General features: G+C 43.0%; 1 protein-coding gene and 1 long non-coding RNA gene across 3 annotated transcripts in view; one reads left to right on the top strand and one right to left on the bottom strand.

Moving 5' to 3' along the window:
• Positions 1 to 1,504, top strand: part of LOC139761906 (uncharacterized) — a 38,642-nt gene extending 37,138 nt beyond the window's left edge. The window contains exon 3 of the long non-coding RNA XR_011715636.1: positions 1,404 to 1,504. This is a non-coding gene — a long non-coding RNA (uncharacterized lncRNA). The remainder of the gene's footprint in view (positions 1 to 1,403) is intronic.
• Positions 1 to 13,740, bottom strand: part of LOC139761905 (clavesin-2-like) — a 69,134-nt gene that overhangs the window by 45,348 nt on the left and 10,046 nt on the right. The gene's annotated exons all lie outside the window — the stretch shown is intronic.

Below are 13,740 nucleotides of genomic sequence, written 5' to 3'. Positions count from 1 at the left end.
TGGGAAGTATTCTTAATCCCCTATCCCAAGGGATAATATATATATATATATATATATATATATATATATATATATATATATATATATATATATATATATATATATATATGCGCCATTAACGTATTATGAAGGTAGCGCCAAGGAACAGACGAAGAAGGCCTGCACTTACTCCACATCCATTCTGTCGTGTGCAGTGCACCGAAACCACAGCTTCCTATACACAACTAGGCCCAACATACCTTTCCTTCGTTTACCCTGGCGGCTTCACATGCTGGTTGGCAGTACGTCGACCCGCGTATACCACATTGCACAGCGTTTCAATGCACTGTTCCGTGCACGCCTTTCACTTTCCTACGTGTTCAGCCTCTATCATTCGAAATATTTTTATTCCTTTCATCTCCAGTTTGACCTCCCCATATATATATATATATATATATATATATATATATATATATATATATATATATATATATATATATATATATATATTATCCCTGGGGATAGGGGAGAAAGAATACTTCCCACGTATTCCCTGCGTGTCGTAGAAGGCGACTAAAAGGGAAGGGAGCGGGGGGCTGGAAATCCTCCCCTCTCGTTTTTTTTTTTTTTTTCCAAAAAGAAGGAACAGAGAAGAGGGCCAGGTGAGGATATTCCCTCTAAGGCCCAGTCCTCTGTTCTTAACGCTACCTTGCTAACGCGGGAAATGGCGGACTGTATGAAAGAAATATATATATATATGAATACTATCCTGCACCAGGATGCCCTTCTATAGGGATCCTGCGGCACTCAGGAAGCCGGGCCACGTCTATTGGGCGAAACCGCTTAAGTATGGTGGTGGTGACGTGTGTGTGTGTGGGTAAGTACAGGACAGCTGAGGAGTGGGTAAAGAGTGTCTTCAGTGACGAAGTATCTCAGGTATGAGGGGGTCTTATGGTGCGTTGAATCAGTATATGTAGTACTGGAAAGATGGATGGTTTCAAGAAGGCAGACAGGAAGCGTAATTCATTCATGTATGGGGATTGCCGTCTCTGATGTGGAGGTTAAGTCAAGTGGCGTTGAAGACTGGGGCGGTCGTCTACTGCATTTTTAATTTTCATTGTCCATGTCTGCTGGAGCAAGGGATGATCTGCGAGTATGACCTGAAGTGTGAAGCTGGCATAAGTTTTCAGTTTCTCACTTGGTGGTTGGTTATAGAATGGTCTGTATGCATGGGAAGGGTCCTGTGTTGTTGCAGTGACCTAAGTGCTCAGCATTATGACGCGACATTACATTGGAACTATTTTTTTTTTTTCTTTCGCTATGTGGTTGCTGAACCTTTTGTGGTGGCTAGGGAGCCGCTTATCGTTCGTTCCCAGTGTTCTGTTAAGTGTAGTTTGTAACTTTGTTATATTTGTCTTTGACAGGATGGATAGCAGGAGAGGTGAGGCGTAGTTTAAGATGGAGCGGACGAATTGTCTGGAGACGATACTACCGGATTCTCTTTCTGGTCTAAATCTGGTGCAGGTAAGTGTTCTGAGGACGCTTGATTTATTTATGGCCTTTGTGTGATATTTGCGTGAATGTAATTATATATATATATATATATATATATATATATATATATATATATATATATATATATATATATATATATAATTGTTATTATTATCGAGCCAGGGTGGCGTTGCATCCACTAGCCACCCTAGTCTACGGTATTCAATAATCAGTAGTATGACCATCGTTCTGTAGGAGGTATTTAAGAATAATTCACTCTTACCTCAGATAGATAGATAGATAGATTGAGAGAGAGAGAGAGAGAGAGAGAGAGAGAGAGAGAGAGAGAGAGAGAGAGAGAGAGAGAGAGGTGAGTGAGAGTAAAGGTCCTGTATCAGTGAACCAGTCGAATTATGGCAGGTAAGTATACACATGTTTGAGTCCGCTCGACTATCAAACAGTTGCAACAGTCTGTTTGAACCTGCTATCTGTTGACTCAAAGATGATGAATTTATCATCTCTGGCCTCAAGGGTTGTATGATGATGAGATGGAAAATTGTCGTCGTGGTCATGGGACCAGTTGCCACCGTCGCTGGCCACCAGCCCAAGCCGTGCCCTTGTCTTTCACCTGAATCTGATGCTTATCTTGCGCGCATGTGTGTGTGTGTGTGTGTGTGTGTGTGTGTGTGTGTGTGTGTGTGTGTGTGTGTGTGTGTTGCAGAGGGGGGGGGGGTGGGTGCCTATTAACGCAGCCCTTTGGCAGATGAAAGTGCGTGGTATTAACGCTGGTTCTGAGTGGAGGAGGAGGAGGAGGAGGGGATGATGTGAGGAGCTAACAACGCCGCCCCGGAGATCAGTGTTGCCACCAGCAGGAGCCCCGACGTGTCTTGGCTGTCGTGTACAGTGAGGATTGTGACCGAGTCATCCTCCGCTGTGACATGTGACTTTAAGAATGACCCTCATGGTCGCCACGACATCAGGGGCGTATCCAGGGGCGCCGCAGGGTAGGTAGTTCTCCCCGAGCCAAGAGAATATACAATACTTCATGATGATGGAGTGTGTTGCTGCATTAACTCTTACACTTTTACTTTCTCGAAGGGAAATATAAATGTTGGTCTACATTTATTTGATTGTTTCACTGATGTCCGCTTGTGACCGGTGAAGCAACATTGTCAGTTTCAACTCAATGTAATGACTCTAGTTTTATCATGGAAATTTCCTCTGCCTGCAAAAGATATCATTATTCTTTCTGATCAAAACTTTCTTGATGATGATGATGGCTCTGTTATCAATTTTCATGTTTACATTTTCGGTGGAAACTGGTCTGCGCAGAACTCGTGTTATAACGTTACATCTGTACAGACGCTGTGTACAATGTTTAGGAGAATGTGAACCGGACTAGTGGCTTGTGATTGGAATTTAACATCCACAGAAATCAGAAAAAGAAAGCAAAGTTCTTCAAGATAACGTGTGATCTTACCTTCAGATATTGTTCCGAGTTGTTCAATGTCCTTAGCGATATTATAATACGTCCTCTTCCCCTTGACCAACCCTGGACACGCACCTGCTACACAGTGAATAACAAGCAGTTTGCATGTCATGGATTTTTCATGGCAGTTTCCTGCACGTGACATGAAAGTTGAGGATAAGAACCCAAGCCACTTGGGCATCAGGCAAAATGACAAGATATGATATAGGAGTAGGGTCAAGATGGGCTCTGAGAAATACACCCTCACAGTTAGGATGGTTAACTGCTGCTGTGTCAGTTATTATATGCAACGATGTCTTGTGTCCAGTTTAGATCAGTATGAGACGTCAGCAGCAGCCGAGCAAAGGTCGCTGTGTGCCAGGTATGCGTCACCTTCGCTAATGTCCATCACCGCGGTAAATGCACCACCACCTGTGCATCCAGGCAGGTGGACGTCGCAGCTGTAAACAACCACACGCTTGCACCCAGGGACCGTCAGTACAGCGGAGGAGCCGAACGGTGAATTGGGGTGGTTGGTGGTTGGTGGTTGTTCCATTAGCATCAGACCAACGGCCAAGTGTTGGTCAACCAGGTTGTGAACACGGACCACCCCCCTCCACCCCCATTCGTACCACGTGACCCACGCCCGTCCACAGACACTGCTGTGAATATTGCCAGCTCGTTATTTACCAAGCTCCAACCGTGTTGAAAATCATACCTCCCGTTAAAGATGTTATCGATGTGTACCAAATTTACAACCATATTGATTTGGCCATTTGAAAGGCCGTCGTACCTGTTGCCGATATCAAATGATACACATGCGTACACCCGTTAATGCAGGGTGTGAGTCAGGCGCCAGTCTTGATAGATGTATTGTAAATCCATGATCTGTGGAGCAGATTCTGTAGATACATATTTTTTTCATGTTAGCTGGGCCTGCACGGGCAGCTGATGCCCTAATCATGGCCATTCCATTAATGATTATATATATATATATATATATATATATATATATATATATATATATATATATATATATATATATATATATATATATTTATTTATTTATTTATTCCTATGAGTCCACGGGGAAAATGAAACACGAAAAGTTCCCAAGTGCACTTTTGGGTAATAATCACATCATCAGGGGAGACACTAGAGAGAAATATATTACAGTCAGTTGATATACAACGAAGAGACGTTGCTAGGACGCTGTTTGGTAAACATATGATTGTCTTGAACAATCGCATCTTTACCAAATGGCGTCCTAGCTTCGTCTCTTCGATGTATATCATCTGACTTATATTTCTCTCTTGTGTCTCCCATGACGATGTGATTATTACACGAAAGTGCACTTGGGAACTTATCGTGTTTCATTTTCCCCGTGGACTCGTAGGAATATATCTGTGTGTGTGTGTGTGTGTATATATATATATTATATATATATATATATATATATATATATATATATATATATATATATATGACTTTCGTGTACTAGTTCAGTTTTGACTCATGAATAGATGTGAATAGAGTTGGATTCTTTATTTCTTATTTTTCTGGTGTATAAACTTTCCTTATCAACTGTTCCACCATCCCTTTCCGTCCGATGTGCTGTCCCTCATCATTACCTGTTGTACTTGCACAATTCCAGCCACTGCTCTCGTGTGCAGCGTGCGTGAGTCCTGGTCCTTGTGTTCACATACCACGGCACGTGACTGGCTGCTTCTCCCTCACCCCCCTATAACTCCCGTGTGAAGACCAGCCATAAGGAGATTGGCCGTTCTGACACCACCTCTTCTTCTGCAACAGAGATCGTGTTAACTTCTCGTCCGTCGCTCGTGTTTCCCCTACGTCCTATAGGGTTTTTCCACCGTCAGAGTCGGCTCCACAAACGCAAGCTCAAATAGATATATATTTTTAGAAGTATCACGAACTAACATAGCTCCTAATGGGGCATACTAAGATAGTCAATGCGGCCAACAAATATAAAAGAAAATGCGCACAATCACACACACACACATACTTATGTATATATATATATATATATATATATATATATATATATATATATATATATATATATATATATTCTTTTCTTTTTCTTTTAAACTATTCGCCATTTCCCGCGTTAGCGAGGTAGCGTTAAGAACAGAGGACTGGGCCTTTTTTGGAATATCCTCACCTGGCCCCATCTGTTCCTTCTTTTGGAAAAAAAAAAAAAAAAAACGATAGGGGAGGATTTCCAGCCCCCCGGCTCCCTCCCCTTTTAGTCGCCTTCTACGACACGCAGGGAATACGTGGGAAGTATTCTTAATCCCCTATCCCAAGGGATAATATATATATATATATATATATATATATATATATATATATATATATATATATATATATATATATATATATATATGCGCCATTAACGTATTATGAAGGTAGCGCCAAGGAACAGACGAAGAAGGCCTGCACTTACTCCACATCCATTCTGTCGTGTGCAGTGCACCGAAACCACAGCTTCCTATACACAACTAGGCCCAACATACCTTTCCTTCGTTTACCCTGGCGGCTTCACATGCTGGTTGACAGTACGTCGACCCGCGTATACCACATTGCACAGCGTTTCAATGCACTGTTCCGTGCACGCCTTTCACTTTCCTACGTGTTCAGCCTCTATCATTCGAAATATTTTTATTCCTTTCATCTCCAGTTTGACCTCCCCATATATATATATATATATATATATATATATATATATATATATATATTATCCCTGGGGATAGGGGAGAAAGAATACTTCCCACGTATTCCCTGCGTGTCGTAGAAGGCGACTAAAAGGGAAGGGAGCGGGAGGCTGGAAATCCTCCCCTCTCGTTTTTTTTTTTTTTCCAAAAAGAAGGAACAGAGAAGGGGGCCAGGTGAGGATATTCCCTCTAAGGCCCAGTCCTCTGTTCTTAACGCTACCTTGCTAACGCGGGAAATGGCGGATTGTATAAAAGAAATATATATATATGAATACTATCCTGCACCAGGATGCCCTTCTATAGGGATCCTGCGGCACTCAGGAAGCCGGGCCACGTCTATTGGGCGAAACCGCTTAAGTATGGTGGTGGTGACGTGTGTGTGTGTATAAGTACAGGACAGCTGAGGAGTGGGTAAAGAGTGTCTTCAGTGACGAAGTATCTCAGGTATGAGGGGGTCTTATGGTGCGTTGAATCAGTATATGTAGTACTGGAAAGATGGGTGGTTTCAAGAAGGCAGACAGGAAGCGTAATTCATTCATGTATGGGGATTGCCGTCTCTGATGTGGAGGTTAAGTCAAGTGGCGTTGAAGACTGGGGCGGTCGTCTACTGCATTTTTATTTTTCATTGTCCATGTCTGCTGGAGCAAGGGATGATCTGCGAGTATGACCTGAAGTGTGAAGCTGGCATAAGTTTTCAGTTTCTCACTTGGTGGTTGGTTATAGAATGGTCTGTATGCATGGGAAGGGTCCTGTGTTGTTGCAGTGACCTAAGTGCTCAGCATTATGACGCGACATTACATTGGAACTATTTTTTTTTTTTCTTTCGCTATGTGGTTGCTGAACCTTTTGTGGTGGCTAGGGAGCCGCTTATCGTTCGTTCCCAGTGTTCTGTTAAGTGTAGTTTGTAACTTTGTTATATTTGTCTTTGACAGGATGGATAGCAGGAGAGGTGAGGCGTAGTTTAAGATGGAGCGGACGAATTGTCTGGAGACGATACTACCGGATTCTCTTTCTGGTCTAAATCTGGTGCAGGTAAGTGTTCTGAGGACGCTTGATTTATTTATGGCCTTTGTGTGATATTTGCGTGAATGTAATTATATATATATATATATATATATATATATATATATATATATATATATATATATATATATATATATATATAATTGTTATTATTATCGAGCCAGGGTGGCGTTGCATCCACTAGCCACCCTAGTCTACGGTATTCAATAATCAGTAGTATGACCATCGTTCTGTAGGAGGTATTTAAGAATAATCCACTCTTACCTCAGATAGATAGATAGATAGATTGAGAGAGAGAGAGAGAGAGAGAGAGAGAGAGAGAGAGAGAGAGAGAGAGAGAGAGAGAGAGAGAGAGTAAAGGTCCTGTATCAGTGAACCAGTCGAATTATGGCAGGTAAGTATACACATGTTTGTGTCCGCTCGACTATCAAACAGTTGCACCAGTCTGTTTGAACCTCCTATCTGTTGACTCAAAGATGATGAATTTATCATCTCTGGCCTCAAGGGCTGTATGATGATGAGATGGAAAATTGTCGTCGTGGTCTCGGGACCAGTTGCCACCGTCGCTGGCCACCAGCCCAAGCCGTGCCCTTGTCTTTCACCTGAATCTGATGCTTATCCTGCGCGCATGTGTGTGTGTGTGTGTGTGTGTGTGTGTGTGTGTGTGTGTGTGTGTGTGTGTGTGTTGCAGAGGGGGGGGGGGGTGGGTGCTATTAACGCAGCCCTTTGGCAGATGAAAGTGCGTGGTATTAACGCTGGTTCTGAGTGGAGGAGGAGGAGGGGATGATGTGAGGAGCTAACAACGCCGCCCCGGAGATCAGTGTTGCCACCAGCAGGAGCCCCGACGTGTCTTGGCTGTTGTGTACATTGAGGATTGTGACCGAGTCATCCTCCGCTGTGACATGTGACTTTAAGAATGACCCTCATGGTCGCCACGACATCAGGGGCGTATCCAGGGGCGCCGTTGGGTAGGTAGTTCTCCCCGAGCCAAGAGAATATACAATACTTCATGATGATGGAGTGTGTTGCTGCATTAACTCTTACACTTTTACTTCCTCGAAGGGAAATATAAATGTTGGTCTACATTTATTTGATTGTTTCACTGATGTCCGCTTGTGACCGGTGAAGCAACATTGTCAGTTTCAACTCAATGTAATGACTCTAGTTTTATCATGGAAATTTCCTCTGCATGCAAAAGATATTATTATTCTTTTTGATCAAAACTTTCTTGATGATGATGATGGCTCTGTTATCAATTTTCATGTTTACATTTTCGGTGGAAAGTGGTCTGCGCAGAACTCGTGTTATAACGTTACATCTGTACAGACGCTGTGTACAATGTTTAGGAGAATGTGAACAGGACTAGTGATTGGAATTTAACATCCACAGAAATCAGAAAAAGAAAGCAAAGTTCTTCAAGATAACGTGTGATCTTACCTTCAGATATTGTTCCGAGTTGTTCAAATGTCCTTAGCGATATTATAATACGTCCTCTTCCCCTTGACCAACCCTGGACACGCACCTGCTACACAGTGAATAACAAGCAGTTCGCATGTCGTGGATTTTTCATGGCAGTTTCCTACACGTGACATGAAAGTTGAGGATAAGAACCCAAGCCACTTGGGCATCAGGCAAAATGACAAGATATGATATAGGAGTAGGGTCAAGATGGGCTCTGAGAAATACACCCTCACAGTTAGGATGGTTAACTGCTGCTGTGTCAGTTATTATATGCAACGATGTCTTGTGTCCAGTTTAGATCAGTATGAGACGTCAGCAGCAGCCGAGCAAAGGTCGCTGTGTGCCAGGTATGCGTCACCTTCGCTAATGTCCATCACCGCGGTAAATGCACCACCACCTGTGCATCCAGGCAGGAGCAAGTCGCAGCTGTAAACAACCACACGCTTGTACCCAGGGACCGTCAGTACAGCGGAGGAGCCGAACGGTGAATTGGGATGGGGGGGTGGTTGGTGGTTGTTCCATTAGCATCAGACCAACGGCCAAGTGTTGGTCAACCAGGTTGTGAACACGGACCACCCCCCTCCACCCACATTCGTACCACGTGACCCACGCCCGTCCACAGACACTGCCGTGAATATTGCCAGCTCGTTATTTACCAAGCTCCAACCGTGTTGAAAATCATACTTCCCGTTAAAGATGTTATCGATGTGTACCAAATTTACAACCATATTGATTTGGCCATTTGAAAGGCCGTCGTACCTGTTGCCGATATCAAATGATACACATGCGTACACCCGTTAATGCAGGGTGTGAGTCAGGCGCCAGTCTTGATAGATGTATTGTAAATCCATGATCTGTGGAGCAGATTCTGTAGATGCATATTTTTTTCATGTTAGCTGGGCCTGCACGGGCAACTGATGCCCTAATCATGGCCATTCCATTAATGATTATATATATATATATATATATATATATATATATATATATATATATATATATATATATATATATATATATATATGTATTATTTATTCCTATGAGTCCACGGGGAAAATGAAACACGAAAAGTTCCCAAGTGCACTTTTGGGTAATAATCACATCATCAGGGGAGACACTAGAGAGAAATATATTACAGTCAGTTGATATACAACGAAGAGACGTTGCTAGGACGCTGTTTGGTAAACATATGATTGTCTTGAACAAACACATGTTTACCAAATGGCGTCCTAGCTACGTCTCCTCGTTGTATAACAACTAACTTATATTTCTCTCGTGTCTTCCCTGATGTGATTATTATACGAAAGAGCACTTGGGAACTTATCGTGTTTCATTTTCCCTGGGGACTCATAACAATATATATATATATATATATATATATATATATATATATATATATATATATACCGCAGCCTGAGCCAGGTACTTGTTTATTAACTGCTAAGACTCGCTGCTTCCCACTGTAGCATGTCCCTCCCTCCCTTCTCGACTGTTCCAGGACACCTTGCTCATTTCGGCTTCTCAGTACACCCCTGAATGCTGTAAGACCTGCTTCCTCACCTCCCACATGTGCACACTGCTGCAGGATCTTGCCCCCGCCCCCTCTCTGACCCTGTCTCTGCTGTTGCAGTACAAGACGCGCGTTGAACCCTGCGGGACTCCTGATCCCCGCTCATGTTTACCAGCAAATATGCAAATGTTGTGGATCCTTGCATTAGAAAAAGTAGAAAAAAAAAAAGAAGAGCAGCCAACCTCCACAAACCTCATAAACTTGCGTAAAAACTGTGTGCAAACATAACGTCCCGACCTCCACACCATCACCCAGTTTTGTCTGGTTCCCCTGCAGGAAGAGTCACCGACTCGCTGAAGCTAATGCTTTTTAGATCTTGTATCTCTGGCAGATGTGGGCTTTACTGAGAGGCATCACACTGGCACACAATTATTTTTTTTTTTTTCTTCCCAGCCTCTCCCTGTGGCAGACCAGCTTTACCTTGAGGCAACGTCTTCTCATTATATTCACTTCTCACTCGAACCGCTTGTGAAACATGGCTCACTTCTCGATACTTAATCTGGCCACGTAACTTTCTGAGAATGCTTTCCACAGCGAATTTATTTTGTCGGCAGTGTCATCACTACTTCACAAGAGACGCAAGTAATGGTATCTTTCACTTTGTTATGTACACAACAGGTTGTCAAAAGAGATGAGTAAAATCACTTATGTACACAACAGGTTGTTAAAAGAGATGAGTAAAATCACTTATGTACACAACAGGTTGTTAAAAGAGATGAGTAAAATCACTTATGTACACAACAGGTTGTTAAAAGAGATGAGTAAAATCACGTAGTTATCGAGTGCTGTCAAGAGACTTTTTATGAGGGCGCCTCTGGTCAAATAATAGCCACAGCATGAGACGTTGCAGAGAGTAAGGACTTAAATTCTTTATATATGAAAAAAAAAAAAAACGGAACAGAAAAAAATACCCTCTGATGTCACAGTGTGTACGTTAGTCTTTGATAAAGCCGTCGATAAAGTACAAAAAAAAAAAAAAGATATTAAGAAAGAAAAATCAAAATCTCCCGGAATGGGAAATCGAATGTGGCGCGTGGCTACTGGTCTGTGTTGAATAGAAAACAACGAATGGTGTTGAATGATGCATCTGTGGCAAGTGGAGTACAACAAGGCTCGCTCCTGGGACGCTTCGTCACCTGCAATGTGGAGGACCTGGAGACCAGACCCAACGGTACAATATAGAAAATAGTTTGCCGACGACATGAAATTATTTAATGAAGATTACCCGAGGCTTTGAGGGTATTTCGACGTACTGATGTTAACAGACATGGCAAATGGATTTTCACGTTGACAGATGGCGAGGTACGCATGCGCTGGTGCTCGATAAACAAATGAACGCACAATGCTTTGTGGACCATTGTTAGAAGTAAAAGACCTTGGAGTGACTACAGTCAACAATACCAAGCTTCATACAATAAAGTCAACAGGATCCTGAGATTCACAGCACGAAATGTATAAAATAAAGGATTTGATATCACTCTTACGCTCTGGTCAGACTAAGCTTGGAATACAGTGTTCAAATTATGTTCACTAAACCTAAAAAGACACAGAAAAAACTAGAAAGAATTTTAAAGAACATCAAAATTTGTCCCGTCACTCAGAAATAAGTTACGAAGAAAAGTCAAAACCAGAATTACCCAAAGTGCAGACTTCAAGAGATCCAACCAGACATAACGTGAAGATTAGACCAAAGAAAACTTCACCAGCAACGCGATCAAAAAAAAACGTTTTCCCAGCTGTCGAGTGGTCGAACGTTGAAGGAAACTTGAACTTCACATGCAGCAAGTGCAAAGACTATCATTACCTTGGAATCATAGCTAGACAAATGCTTCGGTAATGTGTTAACAGTAGATAAAACTGCTACAAGGAGAGATGCTTTATCTCTTTCACGGTCCAACCCCAGCGCAGCCATTTGTAAAATTGGTTGAGGACTTTACAAAATTTCCGTGGAAGTATGCTTTTGTTATATATAATATGCCGGTTGAGCTAGAGGGAGATGGGTGCCCTTCCCATGTACTTCCCCGACCTAACTCGCTCTACACCACCGACTCCACCCTAACTCTTCCACATCAGCAACCTCAACCCAATTCTCTGCCCCTCGCAGCAACCCCACCACAGATTTCTTCCAGACCCAAGAATTCGACCCCTACTCTTCCTCTAACCCTAGCAGCCCCCGCTACACACCTCTGAACTGATCAACCCTACTCCTTCCGTAATCCTCTCAAGTCACTGGACAGACAAATAGACCACAGTATGCCTAGCTGAATACATAGGAAACCGCACCGCTCAAACCTCCTTTAGCAAGAGAACCGCTCAGCAACTGAATGTTGCTCGCCTCACTCCTCTGTTGTGTTGGGGGCTGGGTGGTAGCGGCTTAGCCCGCCGTGTTTTCAAGGAAGGAGTGATCCTCACTGTACAGGTTGAAGTAATGTAAAGCAACTACGCGTGGAGGTAGAACTTGAGGGGATGAGGCCCACTAGAGACTTAAGTGATCGACAACCTAATTAAGTGATGGTCGATTTTTAACGACCAGCAGTGAATAAGATTTCTTCAAACCACCGGACGGACAAATGGACAGTAGTTACCCATCAAAAAGTTATATTAAGATAAATGAAATATGCAGACAAGTGATACTGCACTGACATTTGACCTCGAATGACCAATGAGACCAGGGTGAACAGCAGTGACCTGCAAAACCCCATGGCACAAACAGCGACCAAGAACGACCTCGAGTGACCCAGAAACCAGCACGGGTAAACAGTCATGTTGTTCAGGAATCACCCGCCAGGCGTATCACCAAACCGCCATCGGTCGATCACGTATGCACGCCATACCCTCCCTCCCTCCCTCCTCCTTCCTCCACGCTTTTCACCTAACCACCCGCAGGTTACACCGGCCTCCTGCCTTCCGGGGGCCGCCACTCCTCCAGCTCTCTGCTCCTCCAACAAATTTTAGAAGCTAATAATGAGGCTAAAATCGAGGCTTGCGCGTGTTGACTTGTGTATGTGTTTGCATGCGCAAGTATTAAGTGTGTGTCGAGCATGAGTTAAGTCTTCCCACAATAACCAGATGGAAGCCTAATTGAAGCTCGACCATCGCACTGATATCCTGGATAATGTGGTAATTAACTTACTGATGCCTGGAATCTCGAGGCTCGGGTGTGTGTGTGTTTATGTTCCCAGGCGCTCTGGAGGATGAAAAGCGTAGGGGACGTTGCCAGCGTAGTCTAATTTGTAAGAGTGTGTGTGTGTGTGTGAGGGCATTACACGAACTGCCCTTTTCGGCTGAACTTAAAAGTCGTCCCTGGTAATGCTCGTTCTCATTGAATGGACTAGAACTCAACACTTGTTCTTAGACTAGGACTGTTACGTACACTAGGACAACTCAGCTATAGACTAGGCCATCTATGCTAGAAGTTAGCTCATACTCTGCTGAAACTCTCGCCTATCACCAAGCTAGATCTGTTAAAAGTAATACTGTAGTATATACATGGAGTGTTCAAACTTGATATTATAACGGGGCTGTAGAACACTACACAGACTAGACAAGAACTCTACATTATATTCCTAGGCCAGAAATACATAAGCGAATACGATGTACTTGCAGAAACGCTACATCACCACTAATGCCAGAATTCTTCAATATAACACAGCTAGGACTATGTACTTGTACATCTACATTACGTTCAAGCTCTATAGAATATAATGAAAGAAAGCCACAATATTACGAAGCTTTAAACTTGGGGCTATCAGCTTGTGTGTGTGGAGACGAGGCTGGCTGGCAGAGGAGCGGCCGTTACCACACTCTTCATCGATTCCCATCAACAATAACAACCCTTTGATCAGATAGCGTACGACGGACGACTTATAATAAAAACTCGTATCTCTGCTCAGCTGATGGACAACTGTCGTTATTTCCTCTCCTAACAAAGCGTTATCAGCAGTTAGCTTCCTACATTTTTCGTTCAGAGTCGCGTATTGAAAATTTCTCGCAACGTTTTCTATATATAT

Source organism: Panulirus ornatus, chromosome 42 (assembly GCF_036320965.1).
Source record: "Panulirus ornatus isolate Po-2019 chromosome 42, ASM3632096v1, whole genome shotgun sequence".
NCBI lineage: Eukaryota > Metazoa > Arthropoda > Malacostraca > Decapoda > Palinuridae > Panulirus > Panulirus ornatus.
This window is presented reverse-complemented; position numbering and strand designations above follow the sequence as displayed.